The sequence below is a fragment of the Lagenorhynchus albirostris genome, chromosome 20, assembly GCF_949774975.1.
Source record: "Lagenorhynchus albirostris chromosome 20, mLagAlb1.1, whole genome shotgun sequence".
NCBI lineage: Eukaryota > Metazoa > Chordata > Mammalia > Artiodactyla > Delphinidae > Lagenorhynchus > Lagenorhynchus albirostris.
Window position 1 is genome coordinate 28,542,817 of NC_083114.1, and position 14,681 is coordinate 28,557,497.

The following is a 14,681-nucleotide window of genomic DNA, read 5'->3' on the forward strand; positions in this document are numbered from 1 at the left end:
GTTCCATGGGGAGCTGGGGGGGGGGGGGAGGGTGTCCTGCTCCCAGGGTCTCCAAAGCCTATGGCTAAACCTTTAGCACAAAGATTATCTAAGCAAGGTTGACAATTTCCAAGCCCAGCCTCTGCTAAGGACCATCCAGTGACAAGGAACCGGTCCTCTCTTTCTCCGTAGGCAACCGATCATATTAGTTTGGACAATACCAATTCCTAGATGTTGCCCCACATGTTGAACTAAATTTTGTCTCTCAGAATTAAAGTCTTTTACTCCTGCTTCTTGGCGTATAAAAAACACGCTTTCCTTCCCAAGCCCTTCTAGAAACTCTCCAGATTTTGAACTCTGAAAAATAAAAGAGAAGTTGGAGAGTCTCATGGAAGGAGTTTGGGGGGAGGAGAATTCAGGACACTTGTGTCCCAGGCCCAGTTTTATTCCCTGACTTTAAGGGCCTAGGTTTCCTCATCTGTAAAATGGGAAGATTGATGCCTGCCCTTTACCATTGGAATGAGGATAAAATGAGAAAGGGGGGGGGGATCGTGTATTTTGAAGGCGAGACAAACCTATAAAAGTGAGTCATAATTAAAAACACCAAATGAAGTCATAGAAGTGAAGGGGCTGGGAAGCTTGTCCTCCTCGGCAAATTGAGAGGGGTGAACTTGTGATCTCCAAAGTCCCCTCCAGCTCAGATGTGCAAGAAGTTTCGTGAGGAGGAGTGCAGGATGGGAGTTTTCTAGTCCTGTGCAAACCAGCAAACGCTGGCCCATTTGTCTCTGGCCCGAGTGGCTCCTGTGAGCAGATATATTTTTAGAAGAATAGGAAGTGGTAGGGCAGCAGGAGAAAGTGAGAAAGGGAGGCTCTTCTATTTATTTAACCATCTAGCAAGTATGTATCGCACTCTCAGTGCGTGGTCCACATCGAACAGAGATGCAAGAGAATGTTCCTGACAGGGAAGACTTCACCAGCAACCCACAAGATTCTACACAGTGTGGGAGGTTGAATAATGCCCTCCACAAGATGTCTACATCCTAATCCCCCAAACCTGTGCTTTTGCTACTTTACATGGCGAAAGGGACTTTGTGGGTGTGATTAAGTTCATAAACTGTTGTCCTGGATTATCCAGGTGGGCCCAATGGGATCACAAGGAACCTTATAAGAGAGAGGCAGGAGGTCATGGCCAGAGAAGATGTGATGACGAAAGCAGAGCTTGGAGTGGTGTGGCTCCATGAGGCAAAGAATGTGGACAGCCTCGAGAAGCTGGAAGAGGCAAGGGAATGCATGATCCCCTAGACCCTCCAGAAGGTGCACAGTCCAGCCAACCCACTGTGGACTTCTGACCTCCAGAACTGTAAGAAAATGAACCTGTGCTGTTTTAAGCTACTAAGTTCGCAGTGATTCATTAGAGAAGCAAAAGGAAACTAATAAATATTGTTCCCAGAGAAAACTTCTACGTTGATTCCTATACAATTATTTTTATCTGTATTACAATACTTGGATCATGTTAAGATACACACACACACACTCACACACACACAGTACAAACACATCTAATCCAAACTCAATCCCACCTCAAGGAATTGTACTTGCTACTCCCTCTGCCAGGAATGCTCTCCCCCTAAGTCTTTACATAGCTCCCTCCTTCTCAGCTCTGTTATCTCTGCTCAAGTTTCATTTCCTCAGAGGCTCCTTCTCTGGCTGCCCTTTCTAAAATAGTGTCATGCCAGAGAAAGACAAATATCATATGATATCGCTTATATGTGGAATCTAAAAGAAAAAAAAGACACAAATGAACTTATTTCCAAAACAAAAAGAGACTCACAGACACAGAAAACAAAATTGTGGTTACCAAAGGGGAAAAGGGGGTAGGGGGCAGGGATAAATTAGGAGGCTGGGATCAACATATGCATACTACTATGTATAAAATAGATAACCAGGGCTTCCCTGGTGGCACAGTGGTTGAGAGTCCATCTGCCGATGCAGGGGACGCAGGTTTGTGCCCCAGTCCGGGAGGATCCTACATGCCGCGGAGCGGCTGGGCCTGTGAGCCATGGCCGCTGAGCCTGCGCGTCCGGAGCCTGTGCTCCACAACGGGAGAGGCCACAACAGTGAGAGGCCCGCGTACCGCAAAAAAAATTAAAAAATAAAAAAAAAAGAAAGAAAACCAACAAGGACCTACTGTATAGCACAGGGAAATATATTCAATATTATGTAATAATCTATAAGGGAAAAGAATCTGAAGAAGAATTTATATGTATCTATATATTTACACGTATATATAACTGAATTGCAGTGCTGTATACCTGAAACTTACATGATATTGTAAAACAACTATACTTCAATAAAAAAAGTTTTTTTAAATAGTGTCTTGCATCCCACCACCAGTCCCGCTGATGTTCCAGTGTTTTTCAAACTGCAGGCTGCAATCCACTGGTAGATCATAAGGTCAGTCTTAGTGGCTTATAACCGGTGTATTTTTAAACTATAATAGAAAAGAAGAGGAAACATGAGAGCACATCATGTGTAGTAAAGGCTCACTTTACTGCTTCACAACGCTTTTGTTCTGTTCTGTGTATGTTCGTATATTTATTGGGCTGCAATGTAAAATCGCTTTACTATGCATCAAAAATGTCGATCTAATACATCACCCTGAGGAATTTTCTCCAGAGTTGTTATCACCATCTGTAATTCTCTTATATATGTATCTGTGCTCCATCTCCTCTCCGGGAATGTAATCTCCATAAGGTAAAGACTTGACTGTATTTTTCTTTGCTGTGTCCCTGGCATCTAGAAGAGCCTGTTAGCCCATAGGCATTCAACAAAGATTTATTGAAGGAGTGAACAAATGAATTGAGCCCATGATTTCATGCATATTATTGTTGAGAACAGGAGTAACATTTTTCAAAAGTAAGTTCATTTAAAAGACCATGTTATGTAAATAGGAATACAAGTGGTACTAGTGAGGCAAAAATCATGAAGATGATGCTGAAATACTACATTTTGGGACATAAAATAATAGACTTATTCCCTGCTCTTGAGGGGCCTCCAAGCTAGCTGGGACGACGTGCTATAGAAGGGCCAAAGAACAGATGGATCCCACCCCAGAATTTAGGGATCACGTCCACCTCCTCTGGTTCCACCCTCGAGAACGCCACAGCCTGGAGTGCAGAAGTGACTTCTCCCAGGCCAGTAGGATAGCCTGAATGAAGGCTTTGGGCATGTTGGTTTCCTTTCAATCCAACCACACTTGGGCCCCAGAGTCTGAAAATCCAGGACGAGAAGCTTCACCCCAAACTCTAGTCCCACCTTCCCGACCACCCACTCCCATCCTGTGCTGATTTTCTGTCCAGGAACACGGATGCAGCGCTGTGCAATGGAAAGATACCCAGCTTGGAAGGCACACAAAAATGGCTTCTGATGGACCTGTGTCTGCTGCTTATTAACCAGGAAATGAGCAAGTTTCTTAACCTCTCAGAGCCTCACTTTCCTTATCTGTAAAATGTGGAAATAAAGTAACAACTCTGTAAAGTGCCCAGAAGAAAGTAGATCCCCTTCCCCTCTCTCCCAAGGGATTTATGCGTTATCATTGTGGTTCAGCTTCTAACAAATGCCCACAAAAGGTGACCACCATTCAGATGTCATCAGTGACAGGCTGCCAGGGGGTCCCATTCTCAAGTGTCAGCTCCAAGCAATCCAGGACAGGTGTCCCAGCAAGAGGACTCTGTGCTCTGAGGTGGAGGGCGCTCGTGGCAGGGGGATGAGACACTTGGGCAGTGTCAGGGCATGAACAAAGGACTTGGTGATGGTGACAAACCCCTCCCAGCACCAGCGTCCCTTCTCCCCATCCTTTTGCCACTAAGTCATAGTCTAGTCGGGAACACATGGTGACATTCATGGGCTCTAGTCATTTTTGCTTTTGTAAACCTCTTCCTCCATCAACCGAATATTTAAAGCCTTATTTTACCACTACACTGGTATACAGATGAATATATGAATATTGTATAATAAAACATTTTATTCAACCTAAAAGCTGTTTTTTTCTGGTTTTAAAAGAAATGAAAACATGTTCAAGGGCTCCCAACAATATTATATGCCCTGTGCTCACCACGCCAAAGCATAAATCAGCCCTAAATCCAGCCTCTCATTACTCACCTTTAATGATGGGAACTCGCTGCTTCCACAGAGGACACAGGCCACCTTGGTTAACTCTGCCTTACAAGAAGGTTCCTATTTATAACGAGTAAAAACTTGTGTCCCTGAAGCTTCCATTCTCCTTGGCCCCAACCTTAGCTGTTGGAGCTACAGAGAACAGGAGAACTCATACTGTCCCTGTAGGCATATGGCTGTCCCTAGTGGGTCGAATGGTGGCCCCAAAAAGACATTTCCACCTCCTGGAACATGTGAATTCTACCATAGTTGAGGAAAGGGTCTCTTCAGATGTAATGAAGTTAAAGGTCTCCGGATGACATGATCTTGGATTATCCAAGTGGGCCCCAAAGCCAATAACAAGTGTCCTTATAAGAAACACACAAAGGAGAGACATGGAGAAGATAGGTCATGTGAAGACAAAGGCAGAGAATGGAGCTCGGCTGTCTCAAGCCAAAGAACGCGGGAGCCATTAACAGCTGGGAGAGACAAGGAAAGATTCTCCCCTGCAGCCCTGCTGACACCTTGAGTTCAGACTTCTGGCCTCCTGAAGAGTGGGAGGATAGACTGCTGTTGTCAGCCACTTCGTTTGTGGTCATTTGTTACGGCAGCTACCGGAAACTAATACACTGTCCATTCCATGATGCTTCCGTGCCCTCAGCCACCCTGGGCTCTTACTCAGTAGTAAGAGTAGTAAGAAAATAAGGGCTTTCAAGTCTGGATTCTGATTCTGACTCTGCCAGTTGGTACTGGAGTAAACTGGGCCCTCTGTTAACTCATCTGTAAAATGGGGCCACAAATATCTACCTTATAGGGTGGTTGTGAGGATCAAAATAATAACCAGAAAATGTTTAGCTCCTGCTTAACAACAGAGGGAATAATCAATTCCTTCTGGGCTCCAGTGAGGACCACAGAGCCCAGCACAGGCCTCTCTCTTGCTCAGATCCTGAAGCAGATTGGTTCCCTCACTTGTGGAGAAGACAGGATGCCTGGAGTTCTAAGGGGGAGGAGCCAGCCCCACGGGGAGTGAGAACCCCGGGAATATTCCTAACTAGGAGATGATATTCGTCTTGGTCTAAGGGCCTGGCGCAACCAGCTCAGTTCTCACACTTTGAAGAAATTTGGGGTCCACTTTCTTCTGGAAGACCAAGAAAACATTGAATTCTTTTAAGATATTTTCTATTTGATTATTTTGAAAAGCATATGGGGAAATGGATGGAGGAGGACAAAGTACATCTTTATGAATAGGAGGAAGTCCTAGCAGAAAGTTCGGGTCCGCTAGGAGGCCATGGGATGGGCACGATGATGTGAAGGGACTTTTTTGAGGCACTAGGGAAGGGTATAAAGAGCAAGGAGCCGCAGGGAATCCACGGGGCTGGAGAAAGGAGTGGGGATTATCGGTTTGGGTGAAAGACGTTGGAAGGGTAAGGATTCAAGAGTCCCGAGAGATGGGAAATGTAAAGGATACAAAACAGGCAGCCAAATGTTTCAGATTTTAATGGCACCCTGAAACACTTGGCTCAAGTCTGATGTTTTCCAGGCCTGCCCCACAGCAGGGCCTCCCCTTCTAAGTACCTCCTCAGGGTAGGAGGCAGGAGGGGCACCTAAAAGTGCATGGATGTGTCAGGCCAACCTGGGCCCATAAGTGGAAGAGGTAGGTTTAAATCTAGGTACCTGACTCTGGAGCCCGCACTCTGAACCATGAACCTGAGTGTTCCCGTCTCAGCTACAAAATGAAGACAGTGATACCTTTCTCACAGGCTGTTTTATATCCTAGACTGTTCGCAAAAGCTTCATCATGGCCAATGTGACTGTTTCTGGGCCAGGTTCTCGTCCGTCTCCCAAGACATTGATGGCTGAGCAACCATTTAGTTAACGAGGTATTAATATTCTTATTCTGATAGATGGTGTGCGCCTCCCCTGTATCTCGCCTTGTCCTATGCAACCTTGTTCTTCATTGAATTTACTTCTGTGTATGCGATTACAACTTTCAATATAGAGCGACGTGTGTCTCCTTGAACAGTGAGGAAAAGCAAAAGAAGAGCTGACTTGTATGTTTAGAAACAAGAGAACGCAAACGGTGTTTGTTCTCCAGAGGTTACATGAATTATCCCATAACCCTAAGGTGAGCTTGCTGTTTCCAGCAAGAGAATCCACTGAGATGGGGAAAGGGCAGTAAACAGCATCACTTCTCAAGAAAGAAATGGGGCAGTGCTCTGTGGTGGTGCAGAGATGCCCGCATCCCCAGAAGTTTCCCTGGCAAATCCTGGTTCTTTACAACTTGGTCCAGGGGCCTGACACTGCACAGAACTTTCCCGGACAATCTATCTCAAACCATGCCAGTAAAATGATGGAAGCTGGATGGTTCCTGTGCAACTCACAGGTCAGGACTCCATCCCTCTGGTCCCCAAGAATCTGAAGATTTGGAATCAAACAGATCTGGTTTCAAATCCTGGCTCTTTGATTTATAACTTTGGGAACTTCAACTGCTCAAATTCTCTGAGGCTCCAGTGAATGGAGATGGCAACTTTGTTGAGTAGTTTTGGGGCCCAGATGAGGTGACTTATGGAAACAAAGTTTAGGCAAATGGCAGAATTCAAGGACTGATGGGTCTCATTACAACAGCAGAAGCTTTTTCCTTGAGAACTTTAGCACTTCCCCAAAGGCCAACATTGTAAGGCCATATGTTGGGCCAACAGCACCACCTGGTGGTCAGTTCTAAGAGCTGTCAAACCTGGCCTCCCTCTTTGGACTTTCTCAACTTGGACAGAGATGTGCTCACATCACAAAAAAAGACTTGCCTTCAAAAAGGAACCTGGTTAAAAGAGGCCTATAGTCAGGAAGGGAACGTATCTATTTATAATTCTTCCCTGATGGAATAAAAACTGGGCATAGTCAAGAAGGTAGACACTGGGTTCAGTCCACCTTATAAAACAAGACAGGCAAGACACTGCACTTTTCTGAGCCTCTGTACCTTCGTCTGTATAATGAAAACAATAGGTATCGAAAATGAAATTAATATAGACTCAGTGACTGGTATCTAGTAGACACTCAAGGCAATTTTTAATATTTAGGAAGCAACTGCATGTGTCTGATCCCCTAAAGCTGTACCTGGTCTTTGGACAAGTGGGATATGTGGAAACCTTCTTGGAGGTTTCCGAGAAGAGACGGCCAGCAGCAAGCCCTCTCCTGGGCCAGATTCTGCTCTCCACTTGCTCTTTCACCTCCCCACCTCCAGGGGGCACTACCTCAAAGTCTGACCTGCTTGAGAAGCACCCTCCAGAAGCTGGGGTTCTTGGAGACTGGAGAAGGAAGATCGTTCATTAGTTCATTCACTCATTTAACAAAAGTGCTGAGAAAAAAAAAAAAAGTGCTGAGTATTGGCGATACAAAGATTATTCTGACATGGCTCCTGGCTCCAAGGAACTTGCTTTCTAACTGGGGAGGCAGAAGAATAAAGAAATACTTAAGTGCAAAGGACCAGATACTGTGATAGGGGTATGTACTGTTTAGGAAGGTAACACAGAGAGAAAGTGTCTGGACCTAGAGGAGTTGGATGGATTCAACAGTTACCCACCAAGTGCCAAGCACACAGTGAGGACTTAGGGATACAAGGTTGGATAAATCTCAGCCCTTGGGGTAACAGGGTAAGTGAAGGATGTGGAGAGGCCATGACATGTAGTTTGGGACTTCAGGGTGTGGGTCCAGGGAACTTGAAGCAAAGGAACTGCCTGAGCAAAGAAAGGCTTAAAGGTGAGACAGAGCAGGGTCAGCTGGTGGCTTCTCCACACCCACCTACTGCATCCTCCTCTGAGCTACTTTCCCTGCTTTGGGATTCAGGAAGTGCATATATCATGTTTCATTCGATGCCATTTTTAAAGTTTGCTTATCCTCCACTCTGGTCCCTTCTCCAAAGGTCCCAGGTAGGCAAGCATTACATCGTATCACCCAGAACATCCCAGCAAGCCCCTTCCCCACTTGCTCTGCGTTAGCACTGAAGATCCTCTCCAAGGCGACCTGCCCAGCAGTGGCCTGGCCCACCTTCTCTGGTGTCTTGAAGCCGTGGGCCTCTCCCTACGGCCAACTTGCCCGAGGCTCCAGGGTCCCTCTGACATAGCAACTGACAGAGGCTGGCTGGGAGGTACCACAGGGATGCTGCAGGGCAGGGAGGGCAATGCCTTCAGGCTCCAAGTTCCCCTGCTCTCCAGACCCAAGAGCCGGAAGTGGAACCCACCACCCAGACGGCCCCATTTCCCGAGTGCCTGCTGTGTTCACTCACCCTTCAGTGGCGGCAGAGCAGGGCAACAACAAGCGTGGGGCTGGAGCACACATCTAGTTCTGCCACTTCCCAGCCGGGAGGCTTTAGACAAGTTACTTAAACTCTCTGGGCCATTATTTCTTTATTGCTAAAGTGGAGAATAAGACCTACCTCATGGGGCTGCTGTGAGGATTAAATAAAATAAGACAGCAAGGTGCTTAAAAGAAGGCCTGACACATAGCAAGAGCTCATTACCTATTAGCTCTTATTCAACAATAACTGTGTGCTGAGCCTCGACTTGGTGGCAGGGTTGGAGCCGCAGCTGTGGACCAGGCAGACCTGGTCCTGGCCTTGCAGTGTATACAGTCCGCTGGGGAGACAAACTGTTAATCCTAAGTAAAGACATAAATAATTATATAATCACCAACTGTGATGAGTGCTCTGAAGAAAATGGATAGTATGAATGGAGAGAAGAAAAGAAATAAGAAGAGGCATTGGAATGAGATTGGGGGTGGTGACATTTCAGCTGAGACCGAAAGGATGTGCGGGAATGAGGTGATGAGCTGAGAACAGCAAGTCAAGGCTCCGAGGTGACCAAGAAGGCTGAGCCCTCAGGAACTGGAAGGAGAGGCCCAGGGTGGCTGCAATGCAGTGAGCACGAGGGCAAGGCTCTGCACTGAGGCTGGAGAGCAAGCAGAAGCCAGCGCCTGCTGGGCCCCATGGGCCAGACAAGAAACTGAGCCTTTTGCTGTGTCGGTGGGAAGCCAGGTGTTTTCGGTGTGGGTATATTGTTCAGACATTATTTAATTGACATTTTCAAAAGATGACTCTACTGGGCATATACCCTGAGAAAACCATAATTCAAAAAGAGTCATGGGGCTTCCCTGGTGGTGCAGTGGTTGAGAGTCTGCCTGCCGATGCAGGGGACATGGGTTCGTGTCCCGGCCCAGGAAGATCCCACATGCCACGGAGCAGCTGGGCCATGAGCCATGGCTGCTGAGCCTGCACGTCCGGAGCCTGTGCTCCACAACGGGAGAGGCCACAACAGTGAGAGGCCCACGTACCGCAAAAAAAAAAAAAAAAAAAAAAGAGTCATGTACCAAAATGTTCATTGCAGCTCTATTTACAATAGCCAGGAGATGGAAGCAACCTAGGTGTCCATCATCAGATGAATGGATAAAGAAAATGTGGCACATATATAAAATGGAATATTACTCAGCCATAAAAAGAAACGAATTTGAGTTATTTGTAGTGAGGTGGATGGACCTAGAGTCTGTCATACAGAGTGAAGTAAGTCAGAAAGAGAAAGACAAATACCATATGCTAACACATATATATGGAATCTAAAAAAAAAAATGTCATGAAGAACCTAGGGGTAAGACAGGAATAAAGACACAGACCTACTAGAGAATGGACTTGAGGATATGGGGAGGAGGAAGGGTAAGCTGGGACAAAGTGAGAGAGTGGCATGGACATATATATGTTACCAAACATAAAATAGATAGCTAGTGGGAAGCAGCCACGAAGCATAGGGAGATCAGCTCGGTGCTTTGTGACCACCTAGAGGGGTGGGATAGGGAGGGTGGGAGGGAGGGAGACGCAAGAGGGAAGAGATATGGGAACATATGTATATGTATAACTGATTCACTTTGTTATACAGCAGAAACTAACACACCATTGTAAAGCAATTATACTCCAATAAAGATGTTAAAAAAAAAAAAGATGACTCTGCTGATAACCTTAAGAGTAGAACTGAGGACATCAGAAAGGAAGTGATTATAAATTGGAAAGGGGCTGGGGCTAGTGTGGGGACATCAGAGATACACCCACAAATGTCATCAACAGGACTTGGTGATGGAATGGATGTGGAAGGTGAGGGAGAGGAAGGGTGAGGATGACAATTAACTGAGATGGGAAGAGACTGAGGAAGGAACAGATGTTAATAAGCAGCAAAATAAAGAGTCCTCTTTGGCAATGTCACGCAGGCAATTCCTAATGGAAATCTAGAATTCCAAAGAAATACACACTCAGGAGCTATACATTTGGGAGTGAGAACATAGAGTTGTCACATCAAGTCATGAGGATGAATAAATCACTTGGGGAGAGATTTAGAGGGAGAAGAGATGAGGGCTTAGGGCCAGGGACCCCAAAACTTAGAAGACAAGTAGAAAAACAAGAGCTAGCCAAGGAGGCTGAGAAGGGGCAGCCCAAGAGATAGGAGGAAAACCAGGAGAAACTAATGTTTTAAAAAGGAAAAAGTGGGGCTTCCCTGGTGGCGCAGTGGTTGAGAGTCCGCCTGCCGATGCAGGGGACGCGGGTTCGTGCCCCGGTCCGGGAAGATCCCACATGCCGTGGAGCAGCTGGGCCCATGAGCCATGGCTGCTGAGCCTGCGCGTCCGGAGCCTGTGCTCCGCAACAGGAGAGGCCACAACAGTGAGAGGCCCGCATACCACAAAAAAAAAAAAAAAAAGGAAAAAGGAAAAAGTGGTCCACAGGGTCTATAGCTACTTCAGTACTAAATAAGATGAAGACAGAGGAGCCATTGTGTATGGCATCATGGCCGTCATTGGTGACCTCGGCAAGCGCAGCCTCATGGAGTAGTGAGGTAGCTGCCATATTGGACCAGGTGAGTGCAGGGGCAGCATGTGTGGGCAGTTCTTTTTATCAGCTTAAATCTGGGATGGGTGGGGTGGGGAGTAAAAGAAGGGCAGTAGCTGGAGCAGAATGGGTGATGGGGTCAAGGGATTTTTCGGGGGGGGGGGATCTTAGTTCCCCAAGCAAGGATTGAACCTGTGTCCTCGGCAGTGAAAGCTCCAAGTCCGAACCACTGGATGGCCAGGGAATTCCCAAGGGATGGGGTTTTTCTTGTTTGTTTTTTGGGGGGTTTTTTAATTTATTTTTATTTTTTTTGGCTGCATTGGGTCTTCATTGCTGCACAGGCTTTCTCTAGTTGTGGCGAGCAGGGGTCTTCATTGCAGTGCGCGGGCTTCTCCTTGCAGTGGTTTCTCTTGTTGTGGAGCCTGGCGCGCGGGCTCAGTAGTTGTGGTGCGCGGGCTCAGTAGCTGTGGCACGGGGGCTTAATTGCTCCACTGCATGTGGGATCTTCCCGGACCAGGGATCGAACCCGTGTTCCTTGCATTGGCAGGTGGATTCTTATGCACTGCGCCACCAGGGAAGTCCCTTCAAGGGATGTTTTTTATCCCTTGAAAAAATTGAGCAGCTGTGAGAGCACTGATTGGAATGCTCCAGTAGGGAGAGCAAAAGGACAATACAGTCAAGAGAGAGGATAAAGATAGAGACAGGGCTTTGAAAGTTGAAAGGGGACTAGGGTCCAGAGCATCTGTGGGAGGATGAGCCTTTAAGGCCAAGGAGAAGATGGGGACAGATGGGGGAGGGTTTGTAAATTGAACTGTAGGGGAGTGAAGACATAGCTCTGCAAGGCCCTTCCGCATTCAATCCAGAACACCACTCCTGGGATGTTGGTTTTATTGCCCCCACTGTAGTAATGAGGGGGATGAAGCCCAGGAAAGTTAAGTCACTTGGCCCAACATCCTGTTCTCGGGCTGCCAAGCCAGATTCATGCTCTAATTTGTCCAACTCGAAGACTGTTCTCTTCAGCCTGTCATGCTGAAAAGCTCACAAAACAACCCTCATTACAGAGGGAGTGCTCAGTAACTGTTAGCTGAAGTGTTGGCTGTAAGCATCAGTTGACCACCAGCACAGCTTTTCTGATTTGAATCTCTTAGTAGCAGCAGAGCATGGAGCGCTGGAGAGCAGGAGGGGTTGATAAAGAGGGGGATGCTTAGAAGGGAGTAGGTAGAGCTAAGATGAAATTGGGGTGGAAGGGCAGGTAAGAAAGAAAAAGGAAGAAAGGTCAGTATAACTCCACTTTGATGCAGTTTCCTGCATGTGGCTCTTGGAGCTCACCTGTCTCATCCCTGCTACATCCTTGAGTGTGCCCCCATGTCTTCGGTCCAGATACCACACACCAGAATATGGATGAACTGGAGTTTTTCTGGATCCTTGGCTCGCTGGACGTCATGGATTGGGGGTCCCCAACAAAGAGGTTGAGGCTCTCAGTTCTAGATCAAGTCCCAGCTCCATCACTTACCAGCTATACAGTTGTCAACAGGTCATTTTACCTCTAAGACTGTGAAATATTTATTGACGTGCTTTCCTCTGGTATTTCCTGTTTCTAGTTCTCTTGTCCCATTAGGCAACTGGACTCGGCAGCATCTATTTCTTGGAGGAAGGAAACCTACATCGGAAACAAAGAAACAGCTTTTGAGTTTCAAACATAGATAGACCCTGGGGGCGTCTCAGGACACAGCAATTACGTGATAAATCAGAATTAGGTCGCTTGATCCAAGATTCATTAAAAAAACCCTCATATAAAGAAGTAACGGGGGCTTCCCTGGTGGCGCAGTGGTTGAGAGTCCACCTGCCGACGCAGGGGACGCGGGTTCGTGCCCCGGTCCGGGAAGATCCCACATGCCGCGGAGCTGCTGAGCCCGTGAGCCATGGCCACTGAGCCTGCGCGTCCGGAGCCTGTGCTCCGCAACGGGAGAGGCCACAACAGTGTGAGGCCCGCGTACCACAAAAAAAAAAAAAGAAAAGAAGTAACGGTATGCACCTCACACTGGTCAGAATGGCCATCATTAAAATCTCTACAAACAGTAAATGCTGGAGAGGGTGTGGAGAAAAGGGAATCCTCCTGCACTGTTGGTGGGAATGTAAATTGGTGCAGCCACTGTGGAGAACAGTATGGAGGTTCCTCAAAAAACCAAAAATAGAGTTGCCATGTGATCCAAGAATCCCACTCCTGGGCATATGCTCAGACAAAGCTATAATTCAAAAAGATACATGCACCCCTATGTTCATGGCAGCATTATTCACAATAGCCAAGACGTGGAAACAACCTAAATGTCCATCGACAGAGGAATGGATAAAGAAGATGTGGTACATACATACCATGAAATACTACTCAGCCATAAAAAAGAACTAAATAATGCCATTTGCAGCAACATGGATGCAGCTAGAGATTATTATACTAAGTGAAGCAAGTTGGAAAGAGACAGATACCATATGATATCACTTATATGTGGAATCTAAAATATGACACAGATGAACCGATCTATGAAGCAGAAAGAGACTCACCGACATAGAGAAGAGACTTGTGGTTGCCAAGGAGGGGAAGCAGATATGCACTGGGAGTTTGGGGTTGGTAGATGCAAACTGTTACATATGGAATGGATGGACAGCAAGGTCCTACTGTATAGCACAGGGAACTATATTCAATGTCCTGGAATAAACCGTAATGGAAAAGCATATTGAAAAGAATGTATATATATGTATAACTGAGTCACTTTGCTGTACAGCAGAGATGAACACAACGCTGTAAATCGACTATACTTCAATTAAAAAAAAATAACAAGGAAAAAAAGAAGTAGTGGTGTGGCAAGACAGGCTAGCTGTTTACCAAGCCCGTTCCCCTTGTTCCTGGGCATGCAAGTAGGCTACATCTGCCAGGCACCTTTGCAGGTAAGCATAGCCATGTAACTGCGTCCTAGCACACAGCATGTGATCAGCCGTGATACAGGACACCTCTGGGTCTCGCCCAGAAACACCTACCAAGCTCCATTTTCCGATGCTCCTGCCCTGTCCCCTGGCCTGAGGCCAACACACCAGCAACTTTGGAAGCCACGTGTTGGGGATGAGTGGCTTGGGGATGGAAGGGGCCAGGAGAGCCACCTACTGATGAGGAAAATCCATTTTAGGTTTCATGATGAAGAAACTTTTACAGTGTTTGAACTATCCTACCTTTGTGGAATTAGCATCTAATGTTGCCTCATCAACACGACTGCAGAGGACGCTGATGAACCAGCTTGGTTGTGGGGGTGGGATGGGGAAATAAGAGCCTCTTTCTATCCAGGTGTGTGGGATCTGGGGCGAGAAGAGACCTGTGCCTCGTTTCCTAAATGGAAGCATGGAGGAGGTGGTGGCAAACCCACAGCAGAGTGACTGTGCGGCGTGTCCAGAAAAGGAGGATCCAGCAGAGCCTCGATGGGTTGGAAATAATCAGAGTCCAAGAGAGCAGAGGACTATTGGCTGTGTAGCTGAGGAAGGCCCAGAAGTTAGCTGAGAAACAGCCAGATCTCTTGCAATTGAGAACAAGGAGTGGCAGACACAGTGGTGACCACAGTGACCAAGAGCCAGAGAGAACAAGGGACGTCTCAGTGGAGACCTGCAAAGGCCGGTCTGCCCCTCGGAACCTAGACAAAACCCCAAG